The following is a 14,403-nucleotide window of genomic DNA, read 5'->3' as shown; positions in this document are numbered from 1 at the left end:
GAAAAGCTTCATGAAATGGTTTTAAATAGCTTCTTCCCTTTTAAACCTTTCTGTCCACATAACTGTGAAATGTCGTAAGGGCAGCATATGTGGAATGCAGGCAACCATAATGTCATGCCATGTTGTTTATTCATGTATCTCTTTATTCAGGGTTAGTTTTCTTCTGAGGTAGCTAAATGTATATTTCTCATGAAGCCCCATGAAAACAGAGGGCGTGACCTGAGGAGCCATCATGGCGGACGGTCATAAGAGGCGCTCCGCAGCACCACGGAGTTATCCTGCAAAACGCAACCGGCATGAGGGGAAGTGCCAATAAGCAGCGGCACAAAACGGAGCATCGTTGAGTCGTAGAAGCGGAAAGCAGCTCCTGACTCCCCCCAGAGACTGTATTCGGCCGTAGGCGTACCGCAGGGGCAGCGCGACCCAAGCAACAAAATGGTGTGCGGCGCGCTGGGCCGGCCCCCGGTGTAGCTGGAGCTGCAGAGCTCCGGGCGCTCTGCGGGAGCCGGTGTTCTGTCTTTAGCCGCTCCCCGTCTGAATCGGGTCGGCTCTGTTATGTGCGCATGTGCACAACTGTGCGCATGCACACCAGCGATTTTGTCAATTTCGCTGTTTGGAACTGCTCCCCTCAATGGGCACATCTGGAGCGCATGCGCGCTTTGAATTTTACTGAGGATGACGCACATGCGCGTTTTTCATTCCAACGGTCGGCATTACCAGGGGCACAACAGATTGCGGTCGGAGCAGCATTACCGCGTTACAGACATGTCGGAGAGGCGCTATCCCTTCTCTAAGGTCAGCACTCGGGACGATTATATATTCTATATATATAATCTCGGCTTTCCTCTTTCACTGAGTTTCTTTTGTGTCACTGCCCTTCTACTAGTTACATGTTCCCAAGTTGCGTTGCGGCACCCCATTGGCCGTTAAAAGCAGCTCGGGACGCTGCACGCATTTTGTGAGCACTAAATAAATGGCAGTTAGTGCGATTACCCTTATAAAATGCGAGCCTCTGTTTAGGTGGGGCCAGGATCGCAGGCATGAATGTTACTGTTATTAGGGTGACCACCTGTCGGTAATTTCCACGGACTGCCTGTAATTTGGCCTTGCCGCCTGTTGTCCGCGATGAAAGGGTTAAGGGGCGGTGTTTGTCCGTTATTTTAGCCTTTCACCAAAAGGACAACGGAGGCAGAGCCAAATTACAGGCAGATTAATTTCCCCAACTGGACTGAAAGGCAGGGGGTCTCCTGTGCTCAGAGGCAGGGAGGGGCAGATAGATAAGAAACTGCCTTCTGCAAACATAAAGGGGCTTGAAAACCTGCATTGACTTTAACCAAAGGAGTCACTTGAAGTTTTCTAATAGCAAAGATATTTTCTTTCAGAGAGATACTGTAATGGTGTTCCACGGTGAGCTGTGGAGTGTGTGGTTTTATTAGACTGTTATAAAAAATGTTAGTACTAGGTATAAACTATATATTAATCAAATCTGTATTTGAAAAACACTTTTTTTTAAATTTAACTGAAATGTATTTGCGCATTTTGTAGCAGCCTATATTATGATGTAATTGTATTTATATAGCGTTTACTACCCCCGACGAGGCATCAGTTGCATGTTTAAAACAAGGACTTCCACATTCACAGTTCTTTCAGGGACCTCATACCTCATAGTACTAACAGGCACTGGCAAAGCCAATAGGTCTTGTCTACGCAAGAGTTATTGGCTTTGCAATGTGTTTTAACCAGAGTGGCTGCTGTTTAGCATGGCTATAAGTTAGTGGCATAGTGGCGTGAAGTTCATTTAAGTGGCGTAGAGTACAGTGCAGTGGGGTACTGTGCAGTTGTTTAGAGTGTATTTGCGTAGAGTGCAGTGGCATGGGACAAAGTAGAGTGGCATACAATAGAGTGGCAGAGTGCAGTAGTGTAGAGTGGTGCAGTGGCATAGAGTGCAGAGTAGACTTGCGTGGCAGAGAGTGCAGTGGCGTAGTGTTGAGTGGTGCAGTGCAGAGTTGATTATAGTGCTGTAGAGTGGATTGATGTAGAGTGGCATAGAGTGCAGTAGCGTAGAATGCAGTAGTACAGAGTAGATTGCTGTACAGTGGCGGAGAGTGCAATGTTGCAGAGTAGAAGGTAGTGGTGTACAGTGTAGTTTAGAGTCCAGTGGCATGGGGTAGAGTAGCATAGAGTGGAGTAGAGTGGCATACAATAGAGTGGCAGAGAGTGCAGTAATGCAGAGTGGTGCAGTGTCATAGAGTGCAGAGTAGACTCATGCTGCAGAGTGCAGTGGCGTAGAGTGGTGCAGTGCAGAGTATAGTGCCTAGAGTGCAGTGGCATAGGGTGCAGTGATGCAGTGTAGTGGCATAGAGTGCAGTAGTACAGAATAGTGTGGTATAGAGTGCAGTTTTGTAGTGTCAGTGCAGTGATGTGGAGTGGCACAGAGAACAGTGGCATAGAGTACAGTGGTGCAGAGTAAAGGGCAGCGGCATACAGTGCAGTTGTTTAGAGTGCACTTGCGTAGAGTACAGTGGCATGGGGCAGAGCAGTGTCATAGAATACAGTGGAATAGAGTGTATTGGTCCAGAATGTATTAGTACAGAGTAGAGTGGTGTAGAGTATGGTGGCGACCAGTGCAGTGTTTCTCAAGGATTCCAAAATTAAATGGCCATTTTTCAGAGGATTTATACGATCTTGTATTGTCTGACATCTGCCCCATTACTGTTTCTTTCATGGAAAGAAGAGTGACCTTCATTTGTATTACGGACATTTGAGATAAGTAGGTGAGGTACTGGTTAGTTGAGGTACATCATCATACTTAGTATAACTCACATATAGTATGGCTCCCCTGTTAATATAGTTGATGTACAGTTAGCAGCTGAACTTAATTGTGTATGGGCAGTCAGTTTCTTCTTTCAGTTAATTGGTTAGTCCAGTATACTGGTATTTTGTACGAGCATCTATCCTATCTGCTCAGTTTATATTTTTTTCTGCAGGACATATTGTTACAGTGGTTCAAAAATGAGAATCAAATACATTATCTGTATGTATTTTGCGTTTTGCTTATTGTCAAATGTCCTTCTCTTAAGGTTCACCCCCAAATGTTGGCCTTCCTTCTCTTTCTCAGACTTTTTCTTGTTGTCGGGCCTCTGAGCACTTTACCACTACTAACCAGTGCTGAAGTGCATGCGTTCTTGCCTTAAAATATGGTGATGTATGCTTAACACATTTGGCATATTTCATTTACTTATGAGTCCCTAATAAATTGTACTTACCTATGCCCTGGATTTGTAAATTAAAGGCTACTAGTGCGGCCACAGTAATGATTGCGCATCCCAATTAAGTAGTACGTCAACATAACTTGCTTGTCATTCCAGAGTCTGTGTATGCAGTTCTAAACTTCCATTTTGATCTGTCAAGTTAAGTCTTTCCAGGTTCAAACCTTTATTTTTAAAACATATGTAACCCCTTTAGTGGGCCTGGGACAGATCAAAGGGCAGGGGCAAGTTGGACGTGTATTTTTAATTTTAACCTGTTGTGGTAATACAAAAACTATTACACTTGTCTTTCACCACCGCAAGGCCTAACTTTCACTTCAGCTAACATCAGGGTTACCATGAAGCAGCCTGTCTAATTTCGAATTGAAAAAACAAAATTTGGACTTTGGTGTCTATGGACTCGCAATTCAAAATCACAACTTATGGTCAAGTCTAACATTAATTTGTGTGGCTGAAAATGTCACATTAATAAATTTGCCGTTTTATTTTCTTAAATATTTACTGCCTACTGGCTGCCCCTGTCTACATGTTTGGGTGGGTGACGCATCATCTCTTGTGCATTCCCTCCAGACAGGCACACGCCAAGGGAGCTCAGGTATGACTGGACCATCAATATCCTGATGGCCCACCCTTGGCAGGATGAAATGGTGCAGCTGGCACATCTAAATGGGCTGGCTATTCTTCCCACACATGGATGCATAATCCCCCTTAGCGAGTCTGCAACTAGTCACTGCACTTCCTGTCCTATTTACACTTTCTTCAAAGGCCTCTTTTTCAAGTCTCCCCCATTTCAGAGGCACCACTGTGCATAATAATTGGATTTATTTTCCCTTTCGCTTGCTGCTTTTCTGTCCTTTTCTCTTTTTCTCCCTCTTGTGTTTACCCCGCACTGCTGGTGTCCCAGCATCCCCACCCGCCCCATGCAAAGCGCTTCTCCCACCTCCTTATCGCTGGACCACCGCCTCCATACCTCTCTTCCTTAACGACGGCCGCCACGCTAGTGCGCCACAGGGAAGCCTGTTTGTGCATGGACGCCACCAGGGACCCTGGTTCTCACCCCTTCTGCTAGTTTAACGCAAGCACTCTACGTGCCCTCAACCCCATAAGATCATCAGCATGCCACCAAGCTGACCACATGTACAAGCATGGATCATTTTCTTGCTGTGCCTGCTCCAGCATACTCCCAAGTACCACCCCATGATTCCTCACTGCTCCTTAACACATACTCCCTCGTCAAGCATGCACTACAAGTCTGAGATCTCGACTCAACAGCTCTGGACGTCACCATCTCGCTATGAGTTGGATCACCCCTGCAGCTACCACGGACATTGCCACGGCCATTACGCACAACTACAAAATCATATACAAGGACAGAGACAACCTTCCTGGAGGTGTCATTGCCATAATCTACTAGAACAACCTCCGCCTTTCATCATCTAGTCTCATTCTGTCAACGCACGAGCATCGACATTTCCACATCCTGACCAACCGAAACACCTTCCTACGTGGCACCCTCATCTACAGGCCACCTGCATCTCAACCCCAGTCTTTACAAGACATTGTCAACCTCATTGCCCCTCCAAGCATTCACTTCCTCCTGTTACATCCCACTCTGTGATCTCGATTTACAGCTTGATACTCTCAATGACCCCCAATACATCAAACATCCTGTATGACCCCACAATTCTCGGTGTCAAACAACTAGTCAACGTCCCCACCCACAAACCCCTTCACATCCTCTACGCCATTCTCTCAGCAGGGGACAAACTCACCTTCATCCACACCTCCAAACACTGTTGGCTTGACCAAGTGCATGTACTTAACCTACTCAAACACTGCACGCCACCACATTCCCTAACCCCCTGGCAAACATTGGGGTATAGTCACGGAAGCACAGATCACCAAACGCTGTCAACCACTCCCTCCAATGAATCCGCAGGCAAACTAAAGCGCTGCCTCTGAATGTGCAGCCAATGTAGCCCCCCTAAGGAAATTGGCATGGAATCTACATAGCAAAACTCTTAAGTTGTTTACGCAAGACCTACATCAATCCAAGCGCGCCTGCAGACGATTGTAATGCAAATGGAGCCTCTGCAAATCCACCAAACCGCACCGCCTGCAAAAATACTGACACTATGTACCACCAGAACATACGAGCCACCCAAAAAGCTGCATTTCAAGCATGCCTCAACACCAGCACTCGCAATATCAAAGAGCTCTTCATCCTTGTCAAAGAGTTCACGAACCGCAGGGCAGAAACCTCATCCATCCCTCCATCCCAAGACCTCCGCAACGATCTTCCCCACCTTCTTTCACTGTAAGATCTGGGACATCTACAGAGGCTTCAGCATACAGAGCCCGCCTTCACCGCTCAGCACCATGGACCTTGCTCCCCCACCAGATACGAACTGCTGAACCACCATTACTGTAGAGGACACCCAAAGAATAATGAACTCCATCCACTTGGGAGCACCCTCAGATCCATGCCCTCATCACATCCTCAACCTTGTCATTCCCATCATTTCATCAGAGCTTTGCTGAACCATCAACCTATCGTTTAAGACTGTCACATTCCCCTCATACTGTAAACACGCAGAAATCAGCCCGCTACTCAAGAAACCCAAAGCCGACCCTAGGGAGCTGAAGAATTACTGACCCATGTCTCTGCTCACTTTCCCAGCCAAGGTAACGGAAAAAGCCATCAACTAGGAACTCGTAGAGTTCCTCGAGAGACACTGTATCCTAGAACTTTCCCATTTCCGATCTGGAAGCAACCACAGCACCGAAACAGCACTTTTAGCCACCACCAACGACATACGCATCATACTGCACAGCGTAGGCACTGCCGCACACATCCTTCTAGACCTCTCTACTGCATTTTAGACAGTCTCCCACTTCAGCCTCTGTGACAGGCTGCTCGACGCTGGCATCTGAGACAAAGCCCTGAGCTGGATCTGGTCCTTCCTCACCAGAAGAACACAGAGGGTCAGACTACCACCATTCACATCAGAACTTAGGGCCTGATTCTAACTTCGGCGGGCGGCGGAGGCCGCCCGCCCAAGTTCCCCCACCAAAATACCGCTCCGCGGTCTAAAGACCGCTGAGGGTATTTTGGGATTTGCCCTGGGCTGGCGGGCGGCCGCCAAAAGGCCGCCCGCCAGCCCAGGGCAAATCAACCTTCCCACGAGGACGCCGGCTCAGAATTGAGCCGGCGTAGTGGGAAGGTGCGACGGGTGCAGTGGCACCCGTCGCGTATTTCAGTGTCTGCATAGCAGACACTGAAATACTTTGTGGGGCCCTCTTACGGGGGCCCCTGCAGTGCCCATGCCATGGGCATGGGCACTTCAGGGGCCCCCAGGGGCCCCGCGGTACCCCCTACCACCATCCTGTTCCTGGCGGGAGACCCGCCAGGAACAGGATGGCGGTAGGGGGTGTCAGAATCCCTATGGCTGCGGAGCGCGCTCCGCAGCCATGGAGGATTCTGTAGGGCAGCGGAAAACCGGCGGGAGACCGCCGGTTTTCCTTGTCTGACCGCGGCCGAACTGCCGCGGTCAGAATGCCCTGCGGGGCACCGCCGGTCTGTCGACGGTGCTCCCGCCGACCCTGGCCCCGGCGGTCTGAGACCGCCGGGGTCAGAATGACCCCCTTAGACACTTGCTGCAGAGTGGCCCAAGGATCCACACACTGCCAGAAGCTTTTTAACCTCTACATGGCTCGCTCGCTAAGATCATCAAACAACATGAGGTAAAGATAGTCTCCTACGACAATGACACCCAACTGATCCTCTCCATGTCGGTCGACTCTGCTCAAGCCAAGATGCATTTTCCCAATGGGAGGAGAGCAGTCTGCCCCTGGATGGACGTCAGCTGCCTCAAGCTCAACTCAGACAAGAAATGCTTGTGATTGCCTACACCCCATTCTGCCTGGAACAACTCCTGGTGGCCCCCCCACTCATGTTAATGCCCCCGCCCACATTGACCAATTGCGTAACCTGGCCTTTACCCTTGGCTTCTCTATCAATAACACAACAAATTAACGCTGTCTCCTCAACAAGCTTACACAACCTCTGTAGGAAAATGCCTCCTTTTTGCAGTCCACAACCCCCACCCACCCCAAACACTTTTTTCCTGCTATTGATGCTGACTCTACTGAGTACTGAAGTGTGCTGAGATCCTGCTAACCAGGCCCCACCCCCAGTGTTCTTTCAGTTAAAAATGTACCATTATTTCCACAATTGGGACACCCCTCGCACACAGATAAGTCCCTGGTAAAAGGTACCAGTGGTACCAAGGGCCCTGTGACCAGGGAAGGTCCCTAAGGGCTGCAGCATGTGTTGTGCCAACCTAAGGGATCCCTCACCTAACACAGGCACACTGCCATTGGAGTTTGTGTGTGTTGGTGGGGATAAAAAGGCAAAGTCGACATGGCATCCCCTTCAGGATGGCATGTACACCAAATACTGCCTTGGCATACGTAAGTCACCCCTCTAGCAGGCCTTAATGCACCCTGCCTTAGGGCTTTATTCCACAGGTGGGGGCATAGCTGCATGAGCAATATGCCCCTACAGTGTCTAAGTCCATTCTTAGACATTGTAAATATAGTGTGTCCATATTAAGAACATGGTCTGTGGGTTTGTCAAAACGAACTCCACAGCTCCATAATAGCTACACTGAGCACTGTGAAGTTTGATATCAAACTTCTCCAAATAAGAAACCCACACTGATGCCAGTGCTGGATTTATTACAAAATGCACTCAGAGGGCATCTTGGAGATGCCCCCTGTATTTTACCCAATCCTTCAATGCAAGACTGACTGGTCTGTGCCAGCCTGCCACAGAGGGACTAGTTTCTGACCTCCTGGCGTGAGAGCCTTTGTGCTCTCTGAGGCCAGAAACCAAGCCTGCACTGGGTGGAGGTGCTTCACACCTCCCCCTGCAGGAACTGTAACACCCAGCAGTGAGCCACAAAGGCTTAGGCTTCGTGTTACACTGCCACAGGGCACTCTGGCTAGTGGAGATGCCCGCTCCCTGGACACAGCCCCAACTTTGGGCGGAAAGTCCGGAGGAGATAATGAGAAAAACAAGGAGGAGTCACCCCCTCAGCCAGTTCCACCCTCATCTTGTTTTGGAGGATTTACCCAATAAGGATAGGGATGTGCCCCCCTCCCCAAATAGAGGCACAAGGAGGGTGTAGCCATCCTCAAGGTCAGTAGCCATTGGCTACTGCCCTCCAGCCCTAACACCCTCCTACACTCAGTATTTATGGGCGACCTTGAACCCAGGATTTCAGATTTCCTGAAAACCTAAAGGACTGCTGACCTCAAAACACCCGTGGAGAAGATGGAGACAACAACTGACTTGGCCCCAGCCCTACCTGCCTGTCTCCAGACTCAAAGAACCTGCAACAACGACGCATGCTGCGGGACCAGCGACCTCTGCCGACTCGGGGGACTGCCCTGCAACCCAAAGGACCAAAAAACTCTAGTGGATATGGGCTCTGTCAAACAACAAGGAAGAAACCATCTTTAAAGGGACACCCACCTCACTCCTGAAGCATGAGTCCCCACCACTCTGCACCAACGCCCCCAGCTTGTGTCCAGAGAAACCAACACTGCAGCGTGGACCCCCAGGTGACTCCAACGACGTGGCCACCCTGAGACAATCTCCCTGCATCCCCACGGTGAAGCCTGCAGAGAGAATCCAGAGGCTCCCCCTCACCTCAACTTCCTGGTAACAGATACCCCAACGCCTGGAAGAAGCACTGCCCCTGCAGCCCCCAGGCCCGAGAGGAACCAACTACCGGTCCAGAAGTGACCAGAAGGCGTCCCTCATCCTAGCCCAGTCGGTGGTTGGCCCAAGAAGAACCCCATGCCCTGCCTGCATGACCAGAGTGACCCCTGGGTCCCTCCATTGATTTCTATTCAAAACCTGACACCTACTTTGCACACTGCACCTGGCTGGCCCTGTGCGCCTGTTTGGGACACCCCCCAACCCAGTGCTCTACAAAACTCCCCGGGTCTGCTCCCAGAGGACGCAGGTACTTACCTGCTAGCAGAGTGGAACCGGAGCACCCCTTTTCTCCATAAGCGATATGCTACTTTGCCCTCTGCACTTGACCGGCCCTGTGTTGCTGGTGCTGGGTGTTTGTGGTTGACTTGACCCCCCAACAGTCGGCTACCTATGCCCTGGAGACTGAACTTGTAAGTGCTTTACTTACCTGCTAAATTAACTTGTACTTACCTCCTACAGGAAATGTTGAATTTTGCAGTGTCCTCTTTTAAAATAGGTTATTTGCATATTTGCCAGAACTGTGTACCTTACTGTTTTCATTCCAAGTTCTATATTTGCTTATGCCAAGTACCTTACAATTTATGTACTTACTTGAATTCAGAATCTTGTGGTTCTAAAGTAAATTAAGAGAAGACAATTTTTTTATATAAAAAACCTATTGGTCTGGGGTTAAGTCATTGAGTGTGTGTTCATATTTACTGCCTGTGTGTGTACAACAAATGTTCCATTTAATACTTGTCTTTTAATTAAACATCACACGCAAGATAGAACATAGTGTGGCAAAATAATAGTCTTTCTTAGAACTGTAGTCTACAACTGTTTGTGTGGGCTCTTTGGCCCTCATTCCAACCCTGGTGGTCTATGACCGCCAGGGTGGAGGGCAACGGAAGCACCGCCAACAGGCTGGCGGTGCTTCCGGGGGCATTCTGACTGCGGCTGTAAAGCCGCGGTCAGAAAAGGTAAGCCGGCGGTTTCCCGATAGCTTCCCGTTGCCCCAGGGAATCCTCCACGGCGGCGCTGCAAGCAGCACCGCCATGGGGATTCCAACCCCCTTCCCGCCAGCCTGGTTCTGGCGGTTTTCACCGCCAGAACCTGGCTGGTGGAAACGGGTGTCGTGGGGCCCCTGGTGTCGTGGGGCCCCTGGGGCCCACTGGCATGGGCACTGCAGGGGCCCCCTAACAGGGCCCCACATTGATTTTCAGTGTCTGCGCGGCAGACACTGAAAATCGCGATGGGTGCAACTGCACCCGTCGCACACCAGCAACTCCGCCGGCTCCATTCGGAGCCGGCATCCTCGTTGCTGATGCTTTCCCGCTGGGCGGGCGGGCGGCCTTTTGGCGGTCGCCCGCCCGCCCAGCGGGAAAGCCAGAATTACCGCGGCGGTCATTTGACCGCGCAGCGGTATTCTGCCGGGGGAACTTTGGCGGGCGGCCTCCGCCGCCCGCCGAAGTTAGAATGACCCCCTTTGTCTCTTACCCACTATTATTCCTCAGTCTAGTGTGGCGACATACAGCCTGCTAGTCAATATGAGTCTTTAAAGTCACAACATAATCTGGCTGAGGTCTATGCGTTTTTGTGCCCTCTGTTATAAAGTTTCAGTTTTAGACACCCACAGGCTCTGCACCAGAAAGTTCAAGCTTGTACACACCATGGAAGATCCACAGGCAGCTATCAAAATGTTCTGCGCTTGTGTGACTAACGCCGCAACATTTAGTGCTGGCAAGAAAGAGCAGGCTTTTTGGGATCGGCTCTGGATGTGGATTTTCGCAGACTTGGCGGTAAAGTGCCTTTGGCTTGGTATTTTTTATTTTTTCAGTGCCAAGGTTTGTGCTGACTAACAGAAATGGGAGGGAGTCATTGGGAGGAATGGAGTTGGCAAAAGCAACAGCAGTGGTCATCTACGTTTAGAAACCTGATAAGCTCATGACCTGTTGCTATGTCCATTCAGTGTCTGACGGAGAGCTAATCTTCCTTGCTCCAGCGGGTGTTTCTATCTCTCTTGTGCACAAGCGCAGAGTAGGTTGTCCTACCTCCAGAGAAAGGTTGTGGTTCTTTTTCTTTTTCATTTCTTTGTGCAGAAAAAAAACAAAAAGGTCCTTTTTTTTTTTGTGGTCCGTCAACAGCTACCTCCACAAAGACAATTTCTAAATGCACACCCTGTCTGAGGTGTTGTCAGTGCTCAAACTGGATACTTTATAGTAGTGCTGGACCTTCACAATGCTTATTCACACACCCGCATCCTCATGAAGTGAGCAAGTAGCTTTTTAAGTTTACTGTGATCCTCTTTCGTGTCTTCACAAAACTGATGATGGTGGTGTCAGCTCATTGGCGTGGGACTATCGTCATCTTTGAGCACAAACAAAGGTTATCTTTCAGTGTTTCCAGCCTGTTTGCGGGTGCCTGACCGATCTTCCATGTTAGTCACCAGCTGTCGATAGTATTTCAAGCAGCTTGTTTCACTAGCAGCCGTAACATGTTTTTTTTAGAGCACACTGAAATCTTACATTTGTTTTTGGAGATTTTCTCGTGAACTCCATTTGAGCCTAATCACTATGGCCCTCATTTCAACATTGGCGGTAACACCAAAGGTCAGTGATAAACTTGCAATAACACACCGCCGCGCTCAAAATACACTCTCTTACAAAACACAACCACATTGGACAATTCCAAATACACGCACCTTATACACATACACACACCACTCCCACATCACCCACAAACCCTTACTACCTAAAATATTGACGAAAGCCAGAGAGACAGCACAGCAAAGATGACAACACCATACAGAGGCACAAAACACCATCACACACACATCCACGCACAAAACACCACACACCCCTAAACATCACCTCAGACATCACCCACACCACCCCATGTTCACTGCAAAGACACCCCAGGTTTTCTGAGGAGGAGCTCAGGGTCATGGTGGAGGAAATCATCCGTGTAGAGCCACAGCTATTCGGATCACAAGTGCAGCACACCACCATAGCTAGGAAGATGGAGCTATGGCGCAGAATCGTGGACAGGGTCAGTGCAGTGGGACAGCACCCAAGAACACGGGATAACATCAGTAAGAGGTGGAACAGCCCACGGGGGAAGGTGTGTCCGTGGTCTCAAGACACCACATCGCGGTTCAGAGGACTGGCGGCGGACCCCCACCTCCTCCCCCACAACTAACATGGGAGGATCAGGTCTTGGCTATACTGCATCCTGAGGGCCTCACAGGAGTAGCTGGAGGAATTGGTAAGTCAAAGCTTTCACTACTTCATCCCCCACCCTACTAGCATGCAATCACATACCCTCGCCCTCACCCCCCATCACTCCAACTCCTCACAGGTGTCCCACTATCACAAACCACACATCCCAACACCAGGCCCTGCATGCAACAACAAAGCATGGGTACCCGTCATAAATGCATGTCCACTGCACATACCCACACAGACCCCTAAACAATAAGCACACAAGCTCCTACACAGGAATGCAACCACTGGGGTACAGGGTCACCCACCCATTGCACACCATGGCACACACAGATAAAAAAACTATGCCTTTAAACCCCCTGCAGAACCCCTAACCAACGTCACCGGACAGGAGGTTCCAGACATGTCCACTCCACCCACAGAAGAGGCCCACAGTGATGACAGCACCTCTGTCCAACTGGATCTAGATGACCAGCCCGGCCCATCTGGGACCTCAGGACAGTCGGTTCCCCTCACACTGGCAGAAGCCACAACAGAGCCTCCCCCCTCTGGAAACACCAGCACCCACCGGGCCCATACCTCTGTCCCCATGACACGTCAAGCAGCAGTGTGTCCACCACTACAGGGAACTTAGGCTAACCCACCACCCCAAGAACAGCAGGGACCTGGGGGCATTGGCAGTGGGCACACGGTTCAGGGGACAGAGGCCCAACACAGGGGAAATGGGAGGGCTGCTGGGCGACAGGGGGAGGACAGGCCTAGGGAACCCACTCTCCATGAGGCCCTCCAACATCATGGGAGCCTATCACTATTCCCAGGAGACGATGGCAACAGTACTGTCCAAGTTTCAGGAGATCCAGCGGCTGCAGGAGGAACAGTATTTGGGGTTCAGGGAGGAACTCGGATCCATCAATACCACCCTGGACACCATTGTAGGGGTGCTGAAGGAACTCGTGAACACCAGGAGGGACACTGTGGCACAAAAAGGGGCCCCTGACACTAACCTGGACGATGAACTGCCCACCGCCGGCACCTGTGGACAGGAGGCACCGCCACAGGACCTCAACACCAGCACCCCACCCCCTGCAGATGGAGAACTACCCCGCAAGCGGTCCCTGAGATCTAGGACAAAGACAGAGCACGATGCCAAGACCCCCGTCAAGAAATGAGACCACCCTGATTGTCATCCTTCTGTCCCACTTTGTCACCTTGTCCATCCATCAACTGCCCCAGCTCCACTTCCTATGCCCCTTTGGACAATGCACCTTTGAAACAAATAGACTGGACTCTGCCATGGACATTCCTCCACCATCACCCCTGACCATTTTACAACCCCCTCCACTATTTAGCACTTAAATAAGCACACTTAAATCACAAAACAATCTGGAGTCAGTCTGTGCTTTCACAAATGTATATTTGCAATAACTGAGGAAAATAGCAATATCCATTGTATTGTCAGCATACCTATGTAACACAGCTCTAGTCCATGAGGAAACATAGCAGAGGTCACACAGTGGGACCCACATCTGTGAAATCGAAAGGGAAAGTGACAAATCAGGGTCCATACACTGGGTGAAAGTGACAGACAGATGAGAGGTAGAACAAGTGTATCAGATGTAGCAGGCAGTGATGTCGTCTTACCTGTGTCTCACTGGAAGTATTGATGAATCACCTTGTTTCTGTTGTTGATTTCCTGTTCTGCTTCCTCATCTTCACTATCCACAGGCTCCACAGCTGCCACAAGACCTCCTTCAGGACCATCCTCCTGCAGAAAAGGCAGCTGTTGTCGCAAAGCCAAGTTGTGCAGCATACAGCAGGCCACCATGATCTGGCACACCTTCTTTGGTGCGTAGAATAGTGAAACACCCGTCATGTAGGCACCTAAACCTGGCCTTCAGGAGGCCGAAGGTCCTCTCTATAACCCTCCTAGTTCGCCCATGTGCCTCATTGTAGCGTTCCTCTGCCCTTGTCCTAGGATTCCTCACTGGGGTCAGTAGCCATGACAGGTTGGGGTAGCCAGAGTCATCTGCAAATGTCGTTACAACTGTTAGACACACATTTACCCTTAGGGGCAACCCCATTCCCAGACACCTAGTCACACTGTATAGGGTCCATGTCCTCACCTAACAGCCACACACAGTGCCTC

General features: G+C 50.0%; 1 long non-coding RNA gene across 1 annotated transcript in view; it reads left to right on the top strand.

The window, feature by feature from the left end:
• Positions 1-224: 224 nt before the first annotated feature.
• The window catches only part of LOC138245910 (uncharacterized), a 66,006-nt gene continuing 51,827 nt past the window's right edge, over positions 225-14,403 (top strand). Inside the window, exon 1 of the long non-coding RNA XR_011194186.1 lies at positions 225-795. This is a non-coding gene — a long non-coding RNA (uncharacterized lncRNA). The remainder of the gene's footprint in view (positions 796-14,403) is intronic.

This window comes from Pleurodeles waltl, chromosome 7, assembly GCF_031143425.1.
Source record: "Pleurodeles waltl isolate 20211129_DDA chromosome 7, aPleWal1.hap1.20221129, whole genome shotgun sequence".
NCBI lineage: Eukaryota > Metazoa > Chordata > Amphibia > Caudata > Salamandridae > Pleurodeles > Pleurodeles waltl.
The sequence above is the reverse complement of the archived record's forward strand: the minus strand, read 5'-3'. Positions and strand labels throughout refer to the sequence as shown.